Genomic DNA, 22,652 nt, shown 5'->3' with positions numbered 1-22,652 from the left:
AATGCGTTGGCTGTGTGCCGCTGTTGTTTTTCAAAAGAAATTGATAAATAAAGAAGAATTTTCCAAGAACGAAGACCTTCTTGATTTGATTAGTGCACCTTCCTTTTTGTTCTTAATTTGTCTTTTGAATTTGCACATTTTTAGCAGCTGGTGCTGGAAGTAGTTGCACTTAAAAAGTTTATTTGTGAAACTAAGAAAGTAATTGTGCTTGACCTCGGTTAGCTGCTCTGTTCTTTTGTTCTAGTATGTATAAATATGTCAAAATAATAAAGTATCATAAAATGTACCACATTACACTGCAGCCTTTTTATTGTTGCATAATTTAGTCAACACTGCGACATAATTTTGGCCTCCATTCCTGCACAACTCCAGTGGCATGAAAGCAGGCTGCACATGTTAAAAGTGTTTGTGAATGAAGCAGTGAGGTTCCGTGACGATTTTAACCCGTGTTTTTAACATTGTCGCAAATACATAATTTTGGTATCATTGAACCGCAAATGATCCATTTAGTATATCCTGGTGTTTTCGCTATGCTACGAGCAAGAGCACTCCTGTTACAAACACATTTCTGTTCTACCCATGGCATCCATCTTAGATTACGGCAGCCATTTTGTATTCCTTGCCCTCACATAGTCAATGGACACGCAATGACCTCTTTCAATTAAGGACACGTAGGCTTTAACAGGCAATTCACCTTGCTAGTGACACGTGCACCTTAGGCAAGCAACGCTGTGGCAGCATGACTCAGCAAGAGCTGCCTCCCCAGCCTGAGGCCAGTCCTGCTATACTGGTTCTTGTGTCCGTTAGCCTGATCATGATTAGGCGGCCGAAGCTGGTAACCTTGCCCATTTACGACCCACAAACATCTCTTATCCTGCTTTTCTATCTTCGGCACCTGGCTCTGCTCCTTTCCTTCTGGGCCTTTATTAGGGGGAGGTAACGAAATTTACGATGAGGCGGTCCGGGTCTTGAATGGAAAGTTGACATGGGATTATGATGAAATAGTGGGAACCCCTCGTTCGTAATGTTTTGACATCAGATATTGTTGATGATTCCTGTGCAACACCAAATATTTATTGTTTAAGATACAAAGGTTTTGGAATGTTCTAACATGTAAAGAATTTGCCTGAAGCCCAATATTCAGTATATAAGGAGCAACCCTCTTTGTACAAATTGAACAGGCTCCTAGATACTGCCCATGTGTAGTTTCTGTGACTTCTGTGTCCCTGCAGTAATAAACCTTTGGTCTTTTGACGCCACCATCGAGAAGCCCGTGTTTCTGTTTGTTTGTGCACCGAGGCAGGTAGAACTCCGGGGTCTTCGGGTGTTATCCCTGACACCTGACACCTCTGGACGGAACCAAAAAGTCCAGAACTCCAATTGGCGCCCAACGTGGGGTGACGTCATTCGGTACCGGTCCAAAAGCCTGAAGAGTTCGAGAAGCTTTGTGTGAAGATTTCAGAGGGAGGCGCCCCACTTCATCGATCCCGGCATATCGCAAAAGTGGCCCGACGTTCTCTTCCACGAGGGTTCCCGTTCAGACGGCTGCAGTGGTTCGTTGCCTTGACCGTCGCCCTGTCTTGGACCCGAGGTGCAGTCCTTAGTACGGCGAGACGTGACGGGTTTCTCCTTGGTGACGTCTTCAGTGCCTCAGTTAAGTATTAAGTGGTTGCTAGTTGGTTACTTCGTAAGGGTTGCTCCTGTTTGGATAATCCTTTTAGTTTTTGGTTCGGTTTGGTTTCGTAAGATTATCACTGGTTGTTCTGGTTAAGATAATCATTTGGTTCAGTTTGGGTATCGATACATTTGTTCGCTTTGGTAGGCCTAAGTTCTTGGTTCGAGTGCGCACCTTTTTGTTTGTGTTTTGTCTGTTCTGTGTTCCGGATTATAAAATGGTAAGTCGGAAAAATTGTATGTTGTCTTGTTTTAGTTGCAACAGTGATTCCCAGTTGGAGGACTCGTGTTCGGTTCCTCCGATTGGAACTCCCCTTTATGATCTATATTGAAAATTTGGTGTGGGCCCTATCTCTTATAACGAGGTATGGATCCACTATACAGAGAAAGATGGTGTCCTTAGTTGGCCACTGCATGGTAGTTTCGAACCTCAAGTTCTTGATAACTTAGAAACGAAATTGTTCAAGAAGAAAGTCCGGCCGGCAATGTTTGATTCTTTCCGTTCCTGGCGAAAAGAATCTAAACAGAGAGAAATTAAAAAGTTGAAGAAAGAACAGAAAGAGCAAGAGTTGACTTTAGAACAGTCTGCTAAGCAGCTGCAACTCAACGAGTCTGAGAAGGCAATGGAGGTGGCCAATAGAGAGCGTAATTTAGCGATAGATAAGTGCTATCCTGCTTTGCCATCGAGTACAGCTAAGATAGTAGAGGACCCTGAAAAGGATCCCCTGTTGTCTTACTTGTTACGATCACCCCCACCGTATGCACAGGGTGCTACGGCTCCACCTATACCGAATGTTCAATTACCGGTTGCTGGACAACCTGGTGTTCCTGCTCCTCTGAATCAAGTTCCTGTACCTCCTGTGGTCAATATTAATGTTCCTTCGGCACCCCCTCTTTCAGGGTTGCCGGCTTCTTTACCTATACCTGTATCGCTCACACCTGCTAGTTCACAGGCTATTTTGCCCGCTACTCCTACTGCTCCTGATCTATCTGTTCCAACTGCTACTCTATTTACTGCTTCTGCTAATATTATGACTCCGCTTTCTGTTCGTCGGAGAATCACTGATTCTGTCTCTAATATTCTATCTCCCTTCTATAAAACTCTGATTAAGACTCCTACCTCTGACTCTGTGCAGAGACGTAGTCAGCTTCCCAGTACTGAAGAGCGAGGAATATTAGATTCCACTGCTCTTAGATGGGTTTCGAAAGTTGGAAGATATAATGTACAAGATGTATTAGATACATTTATGCAATGGAACGAACCGACACAACGATATGTGTTTGATGAAATGTGCTTCCTTCTACGTGAGGAATTGGAAGAGGATGACCCTGAATCAAATCTAGAAGAATTAATTAATGTTCAGAAAGAGTTTGCTGCAGGTATGATAGTTGGTCAAAATATAAAAGAAGCGATGGAACTGATTTTAAGTTATAGGAATGACCCATCCCTTCGTTCACCGAGGGAGTTAGAGAAACGTAGTACGAAACAAAGTCGTCAATATCCAATGAGGGAGGTTCCACCAATTTGGCGTGAAGCTGTGCAAGCTAATGTAAACCTTGGTATTGCAGCCGCTCCAGCCCAATTCCAGAGAGTATGGATACATATTCCATGGAAGCGAGCTGAAGTATTAGCAGTGAAACAGGCCTTGCCAGATCCGCGTAAAAATCCTGCAGGATACTACAAAGAGTTGGCTCAGACAGTTGACGCTTGTGTGTTAAATCTAGCTGACATAGATCTGCTATTTGGTAATGTAGTACCGCAACCAATTTGGGCTAAAATTCGTAAAGAGAATCATCCAGTTGCCCTAGGTGGTGATTGGGCAGCTATAATTGCAGCGGATGGTCAACAAATAGGTGGTTCTAAACCTGAACCCTTAATTGCTAATTTGCCTGGTAGAATAATCGATTTAATGAAAACCCTAATGCCAGCATTACGCGTTAACTGGGACAAATTGTCCGCGTGCAAACAGAAGAAAGACGAAAGCGTCTCTGACTTTTTCACAAGATTCGAGGAGACTTTCGTGGATCATAGTGGTCAGGATATGAGCACAGAAGGAGGCCAGAGATTATTTGTTGATAAATTTGTGCACAATTTGTTGCCAGAACTTAGTGGTAAATTAAAGAATTCTGAAAGTGCGTGGGCTGTCTCTACGACTGCGCAAATACTTGCGACTGCCCAGTACTATGAAAATAGGGATAAAGAGGAGAAAGAAAAATCAGATAAAAAGACGAAAGATTTAAAAACTAAAGTTCTTTTACAGCAAGCATATCCGCCTCGCACGAATAATTCTCATACACAGCAAGGGTCATATCAAAGGACGGAGTATAATTCTCAGAGGCCACAGTACCAATGGAATCAGTGTGCTTATTGCAAAATGGAAGGCCATTATAAGACTGAGTGTCCAGTCTTAGCGCAAAATAATGCTGCGACAGCTCAGAGAGGTCGTGGTAGTTCTATACAAAACTCTAGAGGTCGAGGACGAGGTGCTATGCCTCCACAGACAAGTGATCGCCCTTCTAATCATTTCGATCAGCGAAATGGACAATCTGCCCAACAGAATAGGTCTCAACAGTATCATGTTGAAGACTATTATGAAGCTAGTGAGGAAGTTCAGCCAAGGGAGTACTAGGACAGCCATGGACAAAGAGAGGGAGTAGTATCAGTTCCAGTAGATCAGAGTGGGCCTTATGTCGCAGTAGCAACATCAGGTATAGTCGAACCGTTTCTGTTGGATACTGGTGCAGCAAAAAGTTCTATCATACATGCGAAACTCCCTGGCGCACCTTTGTCTGGCTCAACAAACGTTTCAGTAGGTTTTTCAGGCGCCCCTGTTCACAACCCTGTTTCTGGTCCTTTGTCTATTTCTGTTGGACCCCGCCACTTGAAAGCTCCCCTGATTTTGACGACAGGTTGTAATGAAAATCTGCTTGGTTTAGACTTATTAAAACGCCTATACGCGACATTGTACTGTTCTCCGGCAGGAGTACAGCTTACGTTGGGTAAAAGAATAATTTCTCCGATGTACTTGTCGATGGATGCGCTCCCACCAGAGCTGCGTTCTCTCCCTGATACTCTTTGGGCGTCTGGTCCTAATGATGTAGGTCTTTTAGAAATTCCACCCTATGTAGTAACTTTGAAAGCAAATGTAAAACTTCCACGAATTCCACAATACAGAATCTCTAGTGAAGGTGAACGCGCACTTTTATTAATTGTGCAAGATCTGATCAAGAAAGACGTTGTAGAAGAAACTAGAGGTAATGTCTGTAATAGTCCTGTACTGCCTATTCTGAAACGAACTGACCCAACAAAACCTCCAGTATATAGGTTTGTAATTGATCTTAGAGAGGTTAATAAAATTGTGATTCCGCAGTTTCCTGTGGTTCCAGACATTACTGCATTGTTAACGTTGATTCCTGCTACAGCAACATGGTTTTCGGTTATCGACTTGAAAAATGCCTTTTTCAGCATTCCGATAGCCGAGGAAAGCAGAGATATCTTCGGTTTCTCTCTAGGAGGACGAAGCTTCAGGTTTAAACGTGCTCCACAAGGTTATTGTGAAAGCCCATCCATTTACAGTCAAGCATTAAAAAGCCAGTTAGATTCCTTTGTACTTCCTCCTGGTTCTGCTTTAGTACAATATGTCGATGATCTTCTAGTGGCTGCCGATGACAAGGAAACTTGCAAAACAGCTACAATTTCTTTATTGCATCATTTGTCAAATTTGAATCACAAGGTGTCACCTTCAAAAATGCAATACTGTTGCCAAGAAGTGACCTACCTAGGTCATCTCTTGTCAAAGGAGGGAAGGAAGTTGACCCCAGAGAGAATAAAAGCAATTACACAGATGAATGTTCCTAGCACGCAGAGAGAAGTACGTGCCTTTTTAGGTATTACCTCATATTGTAGGCAATGGATCCCAAATTTTTCTCTTTTGGCAAAACCATTGGTAGCTTTGACTAGGAAAAATGTTCCGAGTCCAGTGCCATGGTCTGCCGAATGTCAGGAGAGTTTTTCTGAGTTACGAAATGCACTGTGTTCAGCTCCTGTATTGGGTACACCCGATTACAGTAAGCCATTCACGCTCTATGTCCATGAGAGAGAAGGTTGTGCGTTGAGTGTTTTGACACAGAAATTTGGTGATAAACAACGCCCTTGTGCGTATTTTTCATCAACGTTAGATCCGGTAGCTAGAGCGTTGCCTAGTTGCTTGAGAGCTACAGCCGCAGCTGCAGCCTCCATTCGACAATCTGCTGGTTTAGTAATGAACAACATGCTAGTGGTTATGGTTCCTCATGCTGTGGATACACTCATGAACCGAACCAAGACGCAGCACCTTACCAGTGCTAGATTATCAGGTTACGAACTGACACTGCTAGCGAGTCATATTCAGATCAAAAGATGCAATGTATTGAATCCAGCAACATTGTTGCCGACTAGTCAAGAGTCGAGTGATTCCGAACCACACGACTGTTGTTTCAGAACTGAGGAAGAAACAAAAGGACGAATTGATTTAAAAGACACTCCGTTATCAGATCCAGATGGCACGTTGTATGTTGATGGGTCTTGCTTCAAATTGGAGAATGGTGAAGTGACTACTGCCTATGCAGTAACGACTTTGAGTACGATTGTGGAGACTGCAAGAGTGAGTCAGAATTCTGCCCAGGCTGCAGAATTGATCGCGCTAACAAGAGCGTGCGTTTTAGCTAAGGGAAAGAGAGTGAATGTGTTCACAGATAGTCAGTACGCGTTCGGCGTGGCCCATAGTTTTGGCCGTTTGTGGAAAGAGAGAGGTTTCATTACGTCCCATGGGACTAAGATTCAACATGGTCAGCTAGTTAATGACTTGTTGGAATCTCTAACCTTGCCGACTGAAGTTGCGATTGTGAAATGCAGTGCTCATAAAGCAATCACGGATGATGTTGGTCGTGGGAATGCTTTTGCCGATGAGACTGCAAAACAGACAGCTAGAAATATGATGAGTAGAATGTATGTTGCAACGTCTGCAAGATGGATTTCTGAGTCTGGAATGTGTGAGGACACAGTGGAAAGCGTGAAAGAAATTCAGAAAGAAGCGACTGAGGAGGAAAAGCTTGCATGGAAAGAGAGCACGGGTAAATTGGACTCGAGTGGGTGTTGGATTGACTTGTCGGAACAACAGCGTTGGATGTTGCCTGATGCGTATGTGCTTGCAGTAGTAACGATGGCACATGGAGCAGCGCACATCAGTTCTAAAGGGATTTGTAAGATGTTGGCTCCAGTTTGGAAGAATGATGGGATTAGTAAGTGTGCAGAGAGAGTGGTGAGAAATTGTATGGTATGCTTGATGCATAATCCTGGCAAGGGAATCCCCACACCTGCAGGTCACTTCGCTCCTCCTTCCTGCCCCTTTGAAGTGATTCAGTTAGATTTCATTCATATGGATCGTTGCAACAATCTAAAGTACGTCCTAGTGGTAGTTTGTGCGTTCTCCAGATGGATCGAAGCATACCCACTGAAGGACAATACTGCTTTGTCCACTGCCAAAATCCTTCTTAAAGAATACTTCCCCAGATTCGGAATGCCACGGATTGTATGGTCAGATAACGGAAGTGAGTTCGTAGGGAAAGTTATGCAGAGTGTGTGTGCCGGCCTAGGGATTAGACAAAAGTTTCACAGTGCGAATCATCCCCAGTCCGCGGGTTTAGTCGAGGGTTACAATGGCACCCTTAAACTGAAACTTGCTAAGATACAAGCATCCACGGGTTTGCCCTGGCCAGATGCACTGCCTTTGGCTTTGTTATCAACAAGAGCAACTGTACATTCTAGAGTAGGGCTTAGTCCATATGAAATAATTTTTGGTCGTCCTGCAAATGTTTGGGGGGTACCTAGACCGAAAGAATTTAAGCAGCTGGAATACCCAATGTTAATTGATTACCTTTTCGACTTGACTGCTAAATTGAGCCTTATTCACCAACAGGTTTTCGATGCATTGCCAAAGCCACCGGAGAGTCCAGGTCATCAGCTGAAACCTGGGGATCAAGTAGTTATTAGAAATTTTGCAAGAACGAAAAATCTTCAGCCCAGATTGGTTGGCCCCTTCCAAGTCTTATTGGCGACGAGAACTGCTATTCGTGTGGCCGGACGGAAGAATTGGATCCACACGACACACGTCAAACGTGTGCCTCTGCCACTTCCTTACGACAACTGGGTAAAGAAAGGAATCAGTGCCTCTGAAGCAGAACAAATACCCAGTTTCATCCCTTTCAGTGATGCAGAACTGATCACTGATACATCAAACTCTGGCTCTCCTCCTGAAACTGCTCTTTTGAACCCTGAACATTTGCCATCTGCACCAAAAGAACATTTGCCATCTGCGAACGTGAACATTGCAACGTCGACTGAAAATACATTGTTTCCAGATCAGACAGCTCCTGCAAAACTGAAATACAATCTGCGATCTCGCAATATGGACAAATAAAGCAGGAAACTGCCTATTTTCACATTTGAATTTTTGATACATTGCCTCCAGCCAGGAAGTTTGCTATTATTTTGTTGTTTTAAATTTTGCCTTGCCGTCTGGGTAGCCGTAGGGTCGTGGCTGTGTGCTTAGTTGAATCTGCGGGGGTCAGACACAAGGTCGATCTTTCTGTTAGTTCTGGGAACTCCTAGGGCTGATAGAGGCATTTTCATCTACGTACACATCATCAGTGGTCACGAGCGGATTGTAGAAGATGGAGCTTCCTGAGCTGCAACGAAAGAATGTAATTTATGTTCGCAGAAATAGACTGTACAGAATACTTCACAGCAAGTGCTTTCTAATGCAATGTGCAGTTACATTTTTAATTGTTTTGATAACGTTGGTGGGTGGAATCATCTTTGGTGTGCATTTGATTTTTATGCCGGTAACTACAGTACCTCCCCTTGATCCTACTACTTCTACGGTTTCTTCTATGCATTCTTTTCACTCATTTCCTGAACACGAACAAGCTCGACGCTCAGAATTTATTAACAATACATTTGTACAGCTCTTGCATCAACACCAACTGGTAGTTAATACTACAGACTGCTGGGTGTGTGGCTTGATACCTCACACTATGGATAAAGGCATTCCCTATCTAGTCTTGCCTTTTAGCTATAATGGATCATTTCAGGCCTTTCAGACCATTTTTTCCTATGCCCTTGAGACCTATCCTCCGCGTCCACCACGGTCCACTAAATACAACTCAGCCAACAAAGCTTTAGTCCAGGGAATTATTGACATGATTAAAGACGTCAATAATACTCAATCTTACCCTAGAGATGAATTACGGGTGTATTTGAGTTGGAACTCTACCGAGTATCGCCTTAGTTTGGGAGAAAGCAAGCCCCACTTCAGTTTGGGTCGTGCCTCACCGAGGTCAGGTCTGTTTGCAAGGAAATGGGAGAAACCTGAGAGCTCAGCTAGGGAGGAGTGAGTGCGTTGAGACTTACGTATTTCCGTCTAACTCCTCCCCTGCCTTCCTTACTGCTAGGGGTACTTACTTCATCTGTCAAGACAGAGCGTATACATGGCTGCCTGCTGACTTCTCAGGTTCATGTTATATTGCTCGATTGTTACCTCCGACATACACTGCTTCTTCAGATTATCACAAGACCAGAGTAGCAAGAGGTGTCTTCAGTAAGGAAGATACCGCTGGTCAGGAAGCTGGAGACTTCTTCAAAGGTTTCCTTCCGTTTTGGGGGCCTATGGCCAATAGTAGAAATCTACGTCAACTAACACGGGTAGTTGAATCTACTATTACAGAAACTGCTGGTGCCCTTAGTAACTTAACAGCTGAGCTTCAGGCGGATCGTCTCATGACGTTACAGAACCGAATGGTTCTAGACGTAATACTTGCAGATCGAGGTGGGGTATGGAGAATGATCCAATCGAGCTGCTGTGTTTTCATTCCCAATAATGCTCCAACCGTCTATGAAGCGATCTCTAAGCTACACAAGATTTCCGACTCTATACACGTAGACAAGGGAAACTGGTCCTTCATGGAGTGGTTTTGGACTCTGGTATCAGCGTGGGGATGGAAGGTTCTGATGGTCATTGGTGTCATCCTAGTATTTCTGTTCTCATGCTGCCTTATTATCCAATGTGGTCCCGCTTTGTGTAATCTCTGTGCTGCAACCTGTTTCAGAAAACCACCTGCATTTGGAGAGAAGGTACGAGACAAGATAATGATGCAGCAACATGTCACTGACCTAATGAACATAGAGTTAGACTCTGACATAGACTGAGTAATTGCCTATGTAAGGGCAAAAGGAGGGTCTGAGGTTCCGTGACGATTTTAACCCGTGTTTTTAACATTGTCGCAAATACATAATTTTGGTATCATTGAACCGCAAATGATCCATTTAGTATATCCTGGTGTTTTCGCTATGCTACGAGCAAGAGCACTCCTGTTACAAACACATTTCTGTTCTACCCATGGCATCCATCTTAGATTACGGCAGCCATTTTGTATTCCTTGCCCTCACATAGTCAATGGACACGCAATGACCTCTTTCAATTAAGGACACGTAGGCTTTAATAGGCAATTCACCTTGCTAGTGACACGTGCACCTTAGGCAAGCAACGCTGTGGCAGCATGACTCAGCAAGAGCTGCCTCCCCAGCCTGAGGCCAGTCCTGCTATACTGGTTCTTGTGTCCGTTAGCCTGATCATGATTAGGCGGCCGAAGCTGGTAACCTTGCCCATTTACGACCCACAAACATCTCTTATCCTGCTTTTCTATCTTCGGCACCTGGCTCTGCTCCTTTCCTTCTGGGCCTTTATTAGGGGGAGGTAACGAAATTTACGATGAGGCGGTCCGGGTCTTGAATGGAAAGTTGACATGGGATTATGATGAAATAGTGGGAACCCCTCGTTCGTAATGTTTTGACATCAGATATTGTTGACGATTCCTGTGCAACACCAAATATTTATTGTTTAAGATACAAAGGTTTTGGAATGTTCTAACATGTAAAGAATTTGCCTGAAGCCCAATATTCAGTATATAAGGAGCAACCCTCTTTGTACAAATTGAACAGGCTCCTAGATACTGCCCATGTGTAGTTTCTGTGACTTCTGTGTCCCTGCAGTAATAAACCTTTGGTCTTTTGACGCCACCATCGAGAAGCCCGTGTTTCTGTTTGTTTGTGCACCGAGGCAGGTAGAACTCCGGGGTCTTCGGGTGTTATCCCTGACACCTCTGGACGGAACCAAAAAGTCCAGAACTCCAGCAGAGGCCATAAAGTTTGCAAAATTAGGGGCTCATGACGATGGCAGGCGGACTTCAGTCCGTCCGCCATCAAATCGGGGAATGGAACCGCTGGCCTTCAAGGTGGCGGCCCCACGATAGTAATTACAATGCGACCGTCACCATGGCGTTTGCAGTGCCTATCTTTTACATTGCAGCAGGTGCCGCTGGCTGCATCATCTGCTGCAATGTAAAAACTGACATGTTACATATATCACTGCACTACGTGGCAGGCACAATGCGGTGCCTGCCACATGGTTCAGTGATATGTAGGGGGGCATCTTAGATGCCCCCAGGTTCCATGCCTGGGGGCTGGGGGGAAAGGGGCCTGCTACGATCCCCCAACGTCCCTTTCCGTCAACTTTTCCATGGCGGGTGAATCCCCATGGATAGGGTGGCGGGTAAGAGGTATCCTAATCCCTAGTGCGGTGCCTGATAGGCACCACCAGCATTGAAGGAACCACGAGCCCCTCCGCCGCACTGGAGGGCCCAAGGAGCCAGTCGGGTGTGTGGCGGTTGGTCTTTCCGACCGCCAGGGAACCACCCACTATTGTAATATGGCTGGCGGTGATGCAGTCACCGATGGCGGTGGGGCCACCACTGACGGGGTGACATGGCGGTCCCACCTCCATTATAATCACCCCCTAAGTTTGGTGTGCATGCAAATCCTTCATTGCCGTTTCCTGGTGAGTTGCACTACTACTGCTGAAAAAGGCCAATGGAGGTACCAATGGGTGCGGTGGACTGGCCTCAAGGATCTTGTGACCTCAGTGTCACTTTCGATCTAGGGTGTGCTTCTTCGTATGCCTGCTCACAAGACTGGAGGTGAGCTGCAGTATGGATTGTGGTGGACAGGCCTTCAGGGTTAACTCACACTTGCCACCGTTAGGGTCCACCTGCTGGTGCTAAGACACCAGGGCTTCTAAGGTCTATTGGGCCTTCTAAGGTGTAGCGTCAGAATCAGCTCTGTCAGGAGTGCGGTCTGGGGGACTGGTCATGAAGGCTGAAAATGGTGCGCCAGTTCCAAATTCAGCAGCTCTGGCCAGAGTGCCACATCCTCTCCCACACTGAACACCATATTGCCCCACTGAGAGAAATTTGCACTGCCTTCAGCTACAACTCAATTGTGCTGCGACTAAATTCAAATTATGCACTAGACAACAGCAAAATGCTGCGTGAAAAAAATGAATCACACCCTGGAAAAAGCAAACACATAAGGAATGCAAGAAGAAGCAAAGCATGTGAAATGTATTCAGGAAATTTAGGGAACAACATGGTTACCTTAACAGTTTTAAACTCATTATTCAGAAATCAGTAAGTGATTTTGCCTGAAAAATTCAGGACATGGCTACAGGTTTAGGAAGGGACCCGTTTCAATGTCCATTGCTTAAATCCTTTCAAAATGTTAGCAGTTTGGTTTAAAAAAGACCACATCCTCGGACACAGAGCCGCAGTACACACTTTATTATTAAAGGCTTTTATAATTATTATTATTATTAAAGGCTTTTATAACGCGCTCTATTACTAAAAAATAGTATCCTGGCGCGGTAAAGGCGGAGCAGACTGGGAAAGGACAGATATTAAGAAGCGAAAGAAAAAAAAATTAAACTTTAATATTAAAAAGGTGAGTTTTTAGTCCTTTCTTAAAAACATTAAGAGACGGTGCAGTTTTTAAGTGGAGGGGAAGGGCATTCCAGGATTTTGCTGCTTTTACTTTATAAGCTAAAATAATTAAAACAGTTGAAAACGATCATATTAAACATTTTCACTCCACCCATCAACCAGGTATTGCAGTCCCTTTAGGAATGGTGCACTTACCCACCCTGGAAAAACAATGTTGTTCAAAGAAAGAAGAAAAAAAAGAAAGTAGCGCTTTCACTGGTAAACTCTGTAAAGTGGCGCAAATGTGTGTGGGTGTAAATAACAATCTGGCCTGTCTGCTGACCACTCTGTGACGCTTTCTTTAGGTATTTAATTATTTTTTTCTCTCTGTCCGAGGTTTTTCTTTGGAATTATACAACAGTCAGCAAATGAGGACATTTCCAGCCAAAGTATTCTGCTCGTTTTTGGATCCATTTCACAGGGGAACAAATAAAGAAAAGGTGAGGCAAGAGAGAGTTCGTAAGATCTGTCTCTAGAAATCAGAACTAAAGGAGGAGCGAGACAGAGATAGAAAGAGATGTAGGAATAAAGAGAGGTGGGGGGCGGAGGGAAGCTGCCAGAGGCAGATCAGGAGAAGTGGACACAGTCCTTGCCTTCTCTGGGCATGAGGGAAAAGAGACAGAGTGGCATATTACCAACGATTAGCGATATTTATCGCTAACTTGGCTTAGCAACTCATTTTTTATCGCTAAGCATTGCTGGAAATTATCGCTGAGATAACGTGCTATTAGCAACGTTTATCTCCAAAGCGATACATTTTCCGGTGATAGCGTGAATATCGCTGCGAATACAGCGATATTCACGCATTAGCGACAAAATGCTCTTTGCCATGTTATCCACCTCCCATTGGATAACATGGCTAAGAACTGGTCTGAGCAGCGAATATTTCCAACGCTACGGCTGCCTTTTTAATAAGCGATAGCGATGTTATCGACTGCTTTCAGTCGCTAACGGGTTGGGTACGCCAACTTTGCATGTCATTAGCGATAAACATTGCTGACATGCAAAGCGGGCCCCAAACTGCTCGCTTTCGCCTAAAAGCTGATGTTAGCGACAGCTTGCTAATAGGGCGATAGAATTATCGCCGCTTAGTGGCCGAAAACGGCAGCTAAATCGGCGATAATTGTCTATCGCCCCCCTTGGTAATATGCCCCAGAGTTTTTTCCTTCTCTGCCCTTCCCAGACCGCAGAGCCTTCATGCAGCATAATAAAGGGCAGAGGGTGGGCGGCCTCTTTGAAGACTTTGACTCCAGGCAGGTCAAGTGCAGGGCCATTAGGTAGCACTTACGCGTGCTAATGGCCCTGTGAATAACAGAAGGCAGAGGGGAAAGTCTTTTGTCTCCTCGTCCCCCCCACCCTTGTCCCCCGTGTCACTCCCACTCAAAAATCTGGGGGGGATATATCCCCTGCGTCCCCCACGCTTTCTACGCCCATGACTCGAAAATGAGAAAGTCTTACTTATACATTCAGGGCCAGATTTACAAGCCCCTTGCGCCCCTTTTACACCGCCGTTGCGTCACTTTTGTGACACAGCGGCGTCACAAAGCCAGCGTCATGGTGCGGGGTACTTACAACATGACGCATCTGGGAGATGCATCACGTTGTAAAGCCCTGCGCCACATATAGGCGTTCCGGCGCGGGGGGGCGGCGTTCCGGCGCGGGGGGGCGGCGTTCCGGCGCAGGAACGCCTCCTGAAAGAAGTGCTGAGTGACATCTACAAGATTTCACTCAGCCACTTTTAAGGCAATGCTGCGTCAAAACCCTGCGCCTGTTTGAAGCAGGTGTAAGGATTGATGCAGAATTTTAAACATAGGGCACCCCCGAGCCTTGCTGGAACTCCAGCAATGCGCCGCCTGTACGGCAGCAGATGCGTCATGCATCTGTCCATTTTTGCCCCATGGTGCGCCACGTTGTAAATGCGGCGCATCCATGGTGGCGGAGCCGTGACGCACAATAACTGGCGCATCCCTGCTGATATGCAGGGATGCCCCAGTTATTGTAAATCTGCCCCTCACAGCTTTACTCCAGTGGCGTGGAGAGCACGGGACTCACGTCTGAGCATACCCATCCCATGGTCCCATGTTCTGCATTCTGTCCATCAACTGTTGTTTTTGCATTTGTCACCCCGAGTGGGACAGGTATGCTCAAACGTGAGTCCCGTGCTCTCCACGCCACTGGAGTCAAGCTATCCTGGCTGAAGACGGCTGATAGCCAGAAACCGGTCCTAGGATGCTTGATTCCGGTCCAGGGAAGACATGGCTTGGCAGTTCGGGCTGGACTGCTCCCATGAGGCACAGGGTCAAGGCTGATTTGCATATAGTCATGTCTGAACTGGGGTGGTGTGTTGAGCAAAAAAACGATAGATTTAGGCCCAGATCTTTGTACTGGGGGTGAATGTATGACATTGTTCTGCATTCTGTCCATCAACTGTTGTTTTTGCAATGGTCAGTATCCGGCAAAGATCCTATGAAGGGAGTTAGGTTTGCCTCAGCAGGTGATACCTGTTTTATCTTTTGTAAATCTGTCATTAGCCTACTGTCATACTTTCTGAGCTATTGCTTTGTTGGGGGCAGCACAAATACCTAACCTCTTGGAGTAAGTGGTCACTTTAAAGCCTTGAGCTTATGCTAAACCCAGGTAGCAAAGTTATCATCTAGAATATTATGCCAATGTTTTGACACATGAGTAGTACATTGGGGAATCTGAGGCAACCCACCCATGTAGGACCACTTGGTGCAAAAAGAAAAGCATTATCTGGCGGAAACTGTCTACTCTTTGCTGAGGGGAATTGCTTTCCTTGATTTCCCAATAGCCATTTTATTTGATTGCCCAGTCCGCACCGACACTACGCTGTGTGCGATTCATGGTAGATACGATGAAGTAAGCCTTATTGTTGGAGATACATCAATAATTCTCAGACTTTACTCTTTTAAGAGCTCTTGCTTATTGAGAGGCAATACCTAAGTCAGTTATTCAATATGCCTTTTTAGTAGTAACAAGTATGGCCCAACCCCCCAGATGGCCTTCCCTTGCCTGTGAGCTCATTTGACTATTTATGGAATGCTTCATGTCCGTGAATTGGGTTTATTTCTAAACTACTGGCTTTTTGAATCAAAATAATATGTCAAATAAGAAAAATTCTTCATTCATTATCTCTAGTTATGCGCTTCCATCTGCCCACATTCTAATACATATTTTTTCTAACAGCGGCTGTTGCTTGTTTGAGGGTTGCAGGATTAGGCTAGGAAGCAGACCTCTGCTGCCAGAACTGTGTCCATTGGCTACTGAGTTTAATGCTGATGATACCCATGCCCAGTATATTTCAGCAGTGGTCCTACACGCCTGCATCAGCCTACAATTTGTATCACTATCACGCATTCTAGTGACTACCAGGTTTTTATCTACATCAGAATCCTGTATTTCTGGTCCTTTGACCAGTCTTCCCATATGTTTTGGCCAAATGTATTGGTTTGTCTGGTTCTATTAGCAGTTGGAAGTAACATGGCTGAATACGAGCACAGTCGGGTTTCTGTAAGTTAATGCATCAACTAACAAATGCATACTTTTAGAAGTGGATGGGTTATTCCACCTTAGTAAGGTAACCTCAGAAAACTCAGCCTTGTGGGGGGGAGGTAGTTAAAGACAGCTGATTGTTGAGGAGCCCATCTTACTTAATAGTGGTACTGCTTTCAATAACTATATATGTTCTCCTGATTACGAATAGTGAAGGCGGAATGAAATTATGACGATATTAGACCATGCAAGGATGATGGCTGCACCCGTCTTGGCAGAACAGGTGTAATGTGAAAATGCTTAACAAACTAGTATAGCTTTGACATTACCAAGTTACTCTTGAACAAGCATGAACTGCATAATGTTGAGGCTTAGTAAAACTAGTGAGATGGGCCGATGATTTTTTTCTACCACTCCTGGAGGAGTTTCTGGAAGGCACCTATAGCTCTATCAATATGAAGGTAGCAGAACAGTGAGAACAGATAAGATAGGCTAAGGCTCTCTGATGGAAGGGTGAGGATCTTGTTACAGGAACATTTGCACTATGTGACAGAGACCAGAATCACGGGTAAATAGGCCTTTGGCCCACACCTCTTTGATATAATCATATATTTTATAGGTAGGTATGCACTTTGGGTTATACATGTTAATTTATGTAGGTGTATGTTTCAATTACAAAGACGCAGTTATCAATATCTTTAAAACACTTGTTTCATTGCAATGTGATAATTCACCCTGTTCGAATATATTAGTGCTTATTTTAGCATGCCTTGATGTTTTGATGATATAGTTGTTATTCCTCAGCTAACAGCAATGTTTCATAGGACATGATAGCTTGATTTTTCAGTTATTTTGAAGCAGTAAGCAATATTTCACAAACTATCAGTAGGTTAAAGGCTTGAGGGTGTAATTTATTTTGAAAATATTCAACAGTGTTGAGACAGAGCAGCTAAGCTGCATCAATCGGTTAATAGATGAAGAGGGACTATGATCCAGGAACTCCATGCTGAGGGTTGTGCAGCAGCTGTAAACACTTTTCTTTGCTGAGAGCTACAGAAAAGGCACATCAGTCCTCAGTCATAGCTGCCTGGTTGAGAACACCATAAGCGCTGGGGTGCAGAGACAAAAGCAGATGTCTCCTTATGGAACACTGCTTCTGTTGTTCGGAAAAGGTATGCAGGTTTAAGCAAGGCCATATATGAAACTCATTTAGGCCCCTCTTGGTGCTAAGATTAGCTTTGTTAGAAGGGAGAATCTGGACATATTGATGTATAGAAACCATAAACTAGTGTCATAATGTTCCAATACTTTCTGTTCTGACTATTAACAAATATCATAGCTACTATCTAGCTTATTTTTATAATAAATACTGTTCATATTGCATGCACTAGAATAGTATTTAGATTTCAATAAATCTTGAAAGTATACTCCTACTTTCCTAGTGTTCTTGAGTGTGACTATTCATGATGAAAGAATGTTTGGGTTCCACTAACTATTTCTTTGAGTCTTACAGGACTGATCATTATCTACTGTGCACCTTACTTCTATAATACTTAATGGGTTGCAGTTCATTGCATTCTCTGTTTCATTTGGATACATTGACTGAGTTCTTAGTGCCGGAGAGTCTAGAGAATCCTCTCTTGTGCAATGTTCTGGAATTAGGGGGCATAAGCACTATAGGTGTTGGCAGTTCAGCGGAATGCTCAGTGGGCTCTGTCTCTACATATGGTGAATGTGTGCTGGAGCTTTGCTCCTCTCAGGTTCACGCCGATTGTCCCCAAAACTGCCCTTTACCCAGCAGCGGCTCCTGTATATGGGCGCAGGAGCTGCACCCCCTTTACTTTCATAGCTTCCTAGAACAAAAGCTTACGTAAACAGAATTAAAACGAAGATTTTCTTATTTATACATTTTGTATAACACTAGCTAGACCCAAAGGTATCAAAGCACTTTACATGATCGTGAAAGAATACAGTAAATCAGGAACGCAATAACATATGAAGAGAGACTCAAATAGATAATAGTCATATGAAAACAAAAAACCCAAAACCAAAACAAGAAAACAATCCGAGAGGATCCAATAGACAGCATAAGCAAACAAACAGCCGGCTATGACAGAGGGTCTAGACCTGTACAATAGATAATTAACCAAGCTCAGTAATCTAAAAGTTAAAGTATTTGTTGAGGAGGAGGATATTCAGGTCTCCTTTGAAGCAAGGGAAGGACGTTTTGTATCGAAGATCGCTAGTTAGAGAGTTCCATATGCTCGGAGCATTTCCAGAAAAAGAGCAAGACTTGGTTGATGTTTTTTTTTAGATTGGGAGGTAGGAGCAAAAGTGTGTTGAAGCTTCTCAATGATCTAGTAATCCCTGCTTTCGTAAGCTTGCTTTCTAAGTAGTTGGGTGTATGTGAGGGGAAACATCCTTTACAACCCAACTTTTACCACGCAGTGCTTTTACATCGCAACTTTTACAACGCAAACCATTACAACACATTGCGCTGGGGGGCGCTCTAGGATAGGGAATAGATTTAATTTACTATCCAACACCTTCCCTACTATCCACGGGGACTGGAGTTGGAATAGTAAATTAAACTATTCACTATCCAGCCCCCCAAAGCGCTATGCGTTGTAATGGTATGCGTTGTAAAAACTGCGATGTAAAAGCATGCGTGGTAAAAGCATGCGTGGTAATGTCATACATCCGTATGTGAGTAAAGGGCTTTGTGGATAATACAGGCAGTCGTGCAAGTACATCTTCCTTCGATGGGAAGCCAGTTGAGGCTCTTGATAGCAGGAGTGATGTGTTCAAACCATTTAACATCTGTAATGAGCCGGGCTGCAATGTGTTTAGAACTGATCTAAGGGGGGTCAAGGTGAGTTTTTGGTGTCCCAGTAAGAATGGCATTACCATAGTCCAGTTTGGCGTGGACCAGAGATTGCACCACAATCTTGAAATCATTAGAGGGAATGAATTGTTTAATTTTCTTGAGGTGTTTTAGTGTGTAAAGCGCTTCTTTAGCTGAATTTTTGATGTGCTCTTTCAATGTCATGTTGTTGTCCAGGAAGAAGCCAAGGGACTTTGTAGTGTTGGATAGAATGAGAGAGCAATTTCAAGTGTTCAGGTCGCTGAGCCATTCGTGGATTTGTTAGGTGGTTGCTTTTGGGGGGGGGAATAGAATTATTTCTGTTTCGTTTGGGTTTAGTTTAAAGTGATTAGACTAAAACCAAGATTGTAACTTGTTCTGTGTGTTGTTGAGATGTCGAATACCACTGGTTGATTTGATTTTGTAGTACAGTTGAGTGTCATCAGCATAAAGGTGATATTTCATCCCTGCCTGCTTCAAGATGACCGTAAGGGGTTCCATGAACTGATTGACAAGGGAGGGGGAGAGAATTAAGCCCTGAGGCACGCCAATAGTGACCCGTGTGGGTTTTGATAGACATGAGTTGATTTTGATTTATTGCGAACGGTGTTGTACGTAGGATGTGAACCATTTTAGGATGGTGCCATGGATACCGAAGCGAAACTTCAGTGATTTAAGTAGGGCTGGGTGATTAACGGTATCAAAAGCTGCAGATAGGTCAAGTCGGATAAGTAGACAAGCTTCCCAGAGGTCTTTTGCTCCTAGTAACTGTAAACTGCGGTCCAAGCATTGCCAATGCTTATGTCTGGTCTGGTTTTTCTGTATTTCCTGCCATAGTCGGGCCTCCAAGGAACCCTCCCCAGTACGGCGCAGTCTATGACATAATAAATGCACCTACCTCCACTCCGTGGTGGTCTTGTAATCCCAGTTCACGTCTCACTTGGGCTGGAGAGGCAGATCTTGACAACCGAAAAGCTCTTTTAAAAATGTTGATTATTAGTTTGTTAATTAACACGTTGGTTGTGCCCTTAGTAACCTCATGCCCATGCATTAAGAAATTAATTACAATAGCCTTCATCAATTGCAGCATGGGGGTTAGGCTGTGACCTAGTAACTGTTTTGCCAATTTTGCAGTGGCCGCTTCTAACAACAAGGCTTTGGTTTTCAGTGTTTCTTTGTGCTTGGTAAAAGTGCCTCTTGGTTCGAAAAAGATGCCCAAGTATTTGTAACCGGGGGTTGATTTGAACTTTGTGTCGTTGAAGTACCACCTTTCTGTTGACTTTTGTTGCTTCCCAAAAGATATTGTTTTGGTTTTTGACAAGTTCAGTTCGAGGCAATTTATTGTCGTGTATGGTAGTAGTTCAATAGAACAGCACCAGGTCCTCGGCATTCAACAGGTTGGTAATGCGGGTCCCATCTAATTGAGGGGGAATACGCTGTTGAGTACTGGGGAAAGGTCAGATATGAACAAATTAAAAAGAAGTGGGGCAATACACAACCTTGTTTGATACCAGTTTCAGTACTAGCAGGGCTTATCCATGCTCAGCCCTGGTCTTTTCCTCAGAGCGCCATGACGTTGCTTTCCTTTCTCCACCTTCTTCCAGTGCGCCCATTAAATCTAGCCTCAGCCATTTAACTGTCAAGCCAGGGCTCTACGAGCTTGCATCTCACTCAACATAACTTACCCTACCCTTTGATAACTCTTCACTGGGAGAGCCGGGATCAGCAAGCTTGAGTGACCAAACCCCATCATGTGAGGTGATGTATAAGGGTGGGTTTAAGAAGTTTCCAGAAGACGCTGCAGACAAACTTATTTTCTTAAGTCTGTGGTGTCAGGTTGCGCTAGATTTTGTGTATTTACGAGCACATTCCTGCCCAGCAAAGCATGTATGAGAAGCCAAAATCTGGTTCTGAACTGTGAGCTGCCCAAAGCAGATCCAATTTGCGCTATATTAAACTGTAAAAAAAGAAATCCTGATAGGTGTGACCTGACGTAACCTTTACATGCAAGGCTAACAGATCAGCAGCTACCTCAAAAAAACTACACTATTAAGTTTGGAGAAAAAAGTTAAAATCTATTCTATTTATTTATTTATTTTATTGTTTTATAGAGCGCAAACTTGACCCTAGGGTATCAGAGCGCTTTACAAGGGAACATAGCAGTGTACAATAGGCAAGGAATCACAATAGTTTAGCGGACACGTATGAAACAGTTTACATATAATTAACTCCAGATGAGGCCCCCGATTTCTTAAAGAGGTTGGTCGGGATTCCGAAGGGAGGCGCTGGTTCGTATTTGGTCAAGTTCTGTGTATTGGTCAAGGACTGAGAACCGGCAGGAGGCAGCATTTAGGAGAGGACTTTACCCATAACGAAGGTTTTGGCCTCCTTTTTGAAGCGTGCCAGAGAAGGGATTCTTCTGATGGCGGATCTCTTTTCTGTTTTTATTTTCCTTTCTAACTGCTATCTTTCTAACTTCCTTTCTAACTCTGCAACACCAATCAGGTCAGTGAAAAACATTTTACTGACAACTGCATGTGGTTGTTTTTTCATGCAGATTATATGTGCTTATTGTGACAGTGGGCATCTAGATGTAACCTGCAAGGAGAATAAAACAGGTGGTAACAAGGTGTTACTTTTTTATTAATATAATTGCTGGTTACTCGATGAGTGATGTTTGGTGTGTTTGTGTGAATGGGTGAGACATTGAATGTGGGGGTTGACTGTGTAAATAGGTAAATGTTATGGTTACATGAATTGGGTGAATGACACTGAAAGCTTGATGTGAATGTGTGAATATGAGCGGGTAGGTAAGTGATGTAAAGTGGGAGATAGTGAAATAATTGTTGAATGGGGTGGGTAGAGGAATGATCTTGAGTGAGTAGTTGAGTGAGTAACTGGGTGGATGACTGTGGAAATAAGATGGGTACACAAAAGCTTATTAAAACTTGAAGAATTGAATGAACACAACCGGCTTCCTCCTATGACATATTTCAATAACTGGAAATAAACAATGAACAGGTAAGGCAATGTGATTGAGTTGAATGAGTGCGAGGATAGTTTGATGAGAATGTATGATTGACTGCGTGAATGAGTATGAGTTAGTGGGTAAACAGCAGAATGGGTGAGGGTGTGGTGTATAGATCAGTGGTGAAATGAGTGTGTATGGATAGATAGATAAATGGGAGTTGAGAAATTGTGCTGAACGCGCACTGGAAATATTGGTGAAGATTTGAAGGGAATCTGGCCAGTCTAAGGTCTCTTGCCTCTTAGCAGGGTGTGAAGGCTCATGGGACTAATGCATCCACTGAGCTTTCCGACAAGGCTGATGATCTGTATTTGACTCCATGGTTTGAACTATGTGCTCCACTCGCCTTTTAGCCTCTCAAGGTCGAGTGAAAACAAAACTATTGAGTTGTGTAAAAATGAACTTCTGTGTTCACCCTCTCTCCCGAGCCAGACTCTCCGAGAGGCATCAGGTTGGCTCTCAATGCTCACTTGTGTGGTGCAATGCTGTGAATTGACTTCCACCCCACCACTTTTTGCAATCACCAGCCTCCACTGCCTTTACGCATGATTGCTTTGCTGAACCAGAGTCATGGTTGGCGACTGGTGATCTCATCTGGTATCAGAAGTTGAAAATGCACTATCTAGCAAGAAATGATCTACAGCTTGCTCTTACATTATGTTATAT

General features: G+C 44.0%; 1 protein-coding gene across 1 annotated transcript in view; it reads right to left on the bottom strand.

The window, feature by feature from the left end:
- KCNQ5 (potassium voltage-gated channel subfamily Q member 5) overlaps positions 1-22,652 on the bottom strand; it is a 1,025,261-nt gene that overhangs the window by 62,264 nt on the left and 940,345 nt on the right. The window lies entirely within an intron of this gene.

Source organism: Lissotriton helveticus, chromosome 6 (genome assembly GCF_964261635.1).
Source record: "Lissotriton helveticus chromosome 6, aLisHel1.1, whole genome shotgun sequence".
In the NCBI taxonomy this organism is placed as follows: Eukaryota; Metazoa; Chordata; class Amphibia; order Caudata; family Salamandridae; genus Lissotriton; species Lissotriton helveticus.
This window is presented reverse-complemented; position numbering and strand designations above follow the sequence as displayed.